Source organism: Schistocerca piceifrons, chromosome 6, assembly GCF_021461385.2.
Source record: "Schistocerca piceifrons isolate TAMUIC-IGC-003096 chromosome 6, iqSchPice1.1, whole genome shotgun sequence".
NCBI lineage: Eukaryota > Metazoa > Arthropoda > Insecta > Orthoptera > Acrididae > Schistocerca > Schistocerca piceifrons.
This window is the reverse complement of record NC_060143.1, coordinates 149,924,461-149,929,189: the sequence shown is the minus strand read 5'-3', so window position 1 is coordinate 149,929,189 and position 4,729 is coordinate 149,924,461.

Here is a 4,729-nt window from a genome sequence, read left to right as displayed (position 1 = left end):
AAGTAATAATTAAGTTTGACAATCCCTTGTAGAAAATATTTACCTAAGGTAGCTTAACATTTGCAAATATTTGTCAATGTGTGTAATATCACACTGCTGTTGCAGGCTTCTCAACTTGAGCAGAAATATCTCACCTCTTGTAATGTGGAGTATATCTGAGGAAGTAACAATTTGTTTCACATAATAATTGCTTTAAGACTTACCACCAACATTATGTAGTATAGCCACATCAGCACATTTTTACAAAGTATTAGGAAGAACAGACACCATTATAATCTTCACATGGGAAATATTTGGTGAATATACACTGCCGGACACAAAAAGTGAGCACCAGGCAGAGGAAGAAAGGAAACTGTATGGTTCAAGAGGGTTATGTGACAATTTCAGTGATTATAATACTGAGACAGGTTTATAAAGAATATTACACCATTTCTGGCCTGGATGCATACACTGATTCAGTTTGGAATTATCATAGTTGTAGCTTCTCCTGAGGCAAGATGATCAACTACTGTTGTAACTGGTCCTGGATACTGGCACTGAGATGGATTCGAAGTTTGAGCTGGTTCCACATCTTCTATTGAAGACAGATCTGGGGATGTAGCTGGCTGGGGTGTATCTCAACATCATTCACACTATAAAGACTTGGGCATGTGTGGATGAATATTGTCCTGTTAAAAAATAGCACCACATTCCAGTTGCGCGAGAGGTAATACACGAGGATGTCTGTGATGTACACTTGGGCTGCCAGAGTTCTTTCAATCATTACCATCTGTGACCTGAAGTCGTACCTGATCGATCCCCACACCATGACACAAGGAGTAACACCGTGTTTCTTCAAAATTTAGGAAGAATGGGGCCATTCCCCAAGCTGCCACCATACTTGCTGATAATCATTTGTGGTAGTGCAGAATTCCAATTCATCACTGAACACAATGCTTCCTGGTCAAGTCACCACTCCAAATGCAGTAATTTGTGTTGAGATTTTAATGGCAGCCTATTCATGGGATGGTAATTTCCTAGTCCAGCTGCTGCTGCTGGTATCTGACCTAGGGTGTGGGATGACACAGAATGTTGGATGGAAACCATTAATTGCTGTCCTATGCAGGCACAGATGTCAAGGGTTTACAATGTGCTTCATGCGCAATATGGTACCCTCCCTCGACCGGAACACTGACAATGAGTATGCCTACCTTCATGTTCACATGCAGTCCATCAGGCCACGGTCATCTCAGTGCCCTAAAAATCTAGGTAACAGCACGATCCAACCAGCTGGCCAAATGGCACTCAGTATCTGTCACTGTTCACGCCTCTTACATGTCCTACCAGGGCTGGTAACAACACTAATGCAGTTTGGTGACCATTGTACCTTTCACAGAGAATTGAAATTCTAAATCATTTACACACCTGCAGATGGTTTGTATGTGTAAGTTCTGTTGACATTAAGATATGAAGGGGTCAGAGCTTCAGCAAATCATTCTGCTTTGGCAGTTTCCTGATCATCTATGGCTGTGAAAGCTGTTGTTCTGGTAATTGCACCACCATTGAAATGTGCATCTATCAGACGTTCAGAAATTTACAACTAACAAAGACCACTTTGTGTGCCCACTACCATACACAGTTGTTTGAACTTTGTTTTGCATTTGGACATGTAGATATTTACCAAAAGCCTTGGACACTGCAAGATTTCTTTATACTGTCTTTATTGCTTCCATAAGCGTCAGACGAAAAAATGCCTGACTACATTCTTTACAGGTAGTGTCATTCAGCTACTGGCCTTCTATGTTTAGGTACAATCCATGATGTGTTTTCTGGTCTGTGAGAAAATATTCTAAGGTACCAAGTAACCCCGACACCATTCATCATGTTCTGCAAATTCCCCCCCCCCCCCACAATATCTCTCTCTCTCTCTCTCTCTCTCTCTCTCTCTCTCTATATATATATATATATATATATATATATATATATATATATATATATATAAAAATCACACACACACACACACGCTAGCTTGTAATACTGCATAAAGTTATTTCACTGTTGAGTGCCCTTAACTCACACAAATCACTGTATTTGAGATGACTGTTTTATCACCAAATGATCTGTCATTAACTCTAGTTATAGCTTGATGGTGTGGTCTCATGGGGGTACAGATCCCCACATAAGTGATATCTGTGGTACATGAGGTAAATGAAAATGTCTGCAACACACACGACATGACAAGGTGTTGCACCTAGAACTTCACATATTTCCTATTATTATTTTGGATCCAGGCTTGAAACTGACAGTTTGGTTAGAAGTGCATGTGGTTTTTATTTCTAAATTACAAATTATTACCTATCATTACTTTTCAAATGAAATATAGAATTTATTTTATGTAGCAAAAATGATGTGGTCTGTAAAAATTATTTTCATACCAGGTAACCCAAACGGCTTACATCATGTTCTGCAACTCCACCCCCCCCCCCCCCCCCCCAACACACTTTTTTAATTGAATTTTGTCATTACCCTATTATGTGTTATTTTATTTCATTGTATGACTTGAATTTATCATTTCCATAAAGATAACAAAATTTCACTCACAACACAGTGCATAAAATGATGAAATAAAAGGAAGGAAAGAACTGATTGGCTGGGGCATTATATAACTCTTCAACAATGATACTGTACAGCTTAAAAGTTGTTCGGTCTCATAGTGAGGGCACACTCTTCAATGGCCTCTCATGAAAGGTCTTATGGGGGGGGGGGGGGGGAAGGCAATCATTTGAAAAGTTACTTTCTGTTCATTAAATGCTAGCAGCTGGAAGAGCTTTGTGGTTTCAGTCTTCCATACTCTAACACCATAAAACTTAAAACATTGTTCAGCAAAATCGATCAGTTAAACTGTCACTTTAGTGATGCTGGAAAATTCCTCCAATTTTCTTGCCTTTGTAATTAACTGCCAAATTACTGTGGAAGCTGTTGTCGTAAAAGTTCGTATTGCTGCAGTGGACGTGCACTTTCTTGCTTTTCAGTACTATTTTGCTTCAGCTGCACCATATACGTTAAGGTTAGTGCTTAATTTTCACAATAAATTTAACTAACTAAATACCCTATCAGTCCAAAAAGTTTTGAGACTAAACAAAACACTGAAAAGTTAAGATGGTAATTAAGCTTCTGGTGTTCTACCCAGTCTTCCCCACCTAAGTACGCCACATAGGACATTCATAAAACTGTGTGAAACTGTCCGAAAAGTTTGCTGTGATAGTGTTCAATTTGTGTGTCACATTGGCTTAAACTTTTCCAGAAAACAATTGACAGAGTTTAAAGGTGCACAAACTTCTTTTCAGGAGAATCTTGAACAGTTGATTTAGAGACATTCCTCCACTGCAATTTGTGGCATTGTGGCCACAGGTCCACTACTTGACTCTGCCTTGCCCACAAATGACTGGTCAATTGCACATATCTTGTTTATAGTTTAGTTCAAGGTGCCACTATAGTTATTGCACTGTCCTCACTTTCGTGCCAGGAATAAAATCAGTCTCCGAAATTTGTGGACAGATGGTGTATGTGCACCAAGTACAGTACAGTGATAATGTTAGAAAAAGTAGCAAATTTAATGAGGCAACTTTGAGTTTTTCTTTAAGCTAAATTTAAATGAGTTTGTTTCATGTCTCCTGGAATATGAAAAATTACAGTCTGTCAAGCATCAAAGCAGAGGTCTGGTCACCTAGCTATATAAACTCCATGGATGTATTTGCTTTGTTTTCATTCATGTGTTTCCCAAACATATAGTAATACACTCTGCTAGGATTAAAAATGCCATGTGCCAATGTATTCCATTATTTTTGCGGAGTGTGACACTTAACTGAACTGCAGTTACTGCTCAAGATTTGGGACTGTATGCAGGACCATGTAGATGATTCATAAAACTAGTATCCTTTTCTCCATGTTCTGTCACCTTGGTTTCCCAAACTCAAACCTCTTATGTTTTGTATGTATATTTTGCTTCCCTACCTGTTTTGACACATTGTGCTGGCAACCTCTGCATTTTAAATGACTAGCATTATTGGCCAGTGATGAATGTCCCAGCAGCCATCTCAGATTTTTTCAGGGATAAGTCTTAAATGTGTGTGGCCAAATGAGCTGTTCCTTGAATGAAACAGCAGGAAAATTGACTTACAAATCACAGAAGTAGTCAGTTTGGAAGGCTTGTACCAGGCTGGTAACAATGATATTATTGTTCTGGAATTTAAATCTCTGATATATCACAGCCCCTTCTTTCCTTACTGTCCAATACAGATTTATTCCAATGAAGAAATTGCCCAAAAATTCCAAAAATATTTGTACTTGTTAGCCTTTTTTTCAGATTCTTCCACAAATAAGCAATTTTGCCAATGTTTTTGTAGTGAACTATATGAAATGTAAGAACAGCAATAAACACACAAAGGAAGTTAGAAATAATTTGGTTTTCACTCTTTGCATAAATTTATCTAAAGAACTATTGTGTGTGTTGTGGCACAGGTACAATATCATTCATTTTACTTACATAGTCCTTTCAACATGGCACTGTTCGGCTCTCCAGTTTTAGTCTAACTTGCTCCTCACACACAACAGACTTCAATTTTGTTGGGTACTCATTTTCATCTGTCAGAACAAGTGTTATATAGTGCTTGCAGGTGTTAATACATCTTACTTCACATATGTTTGCTTTGTGGAGTTGCATTATATTTTATTATTTTGGAATGGCAGA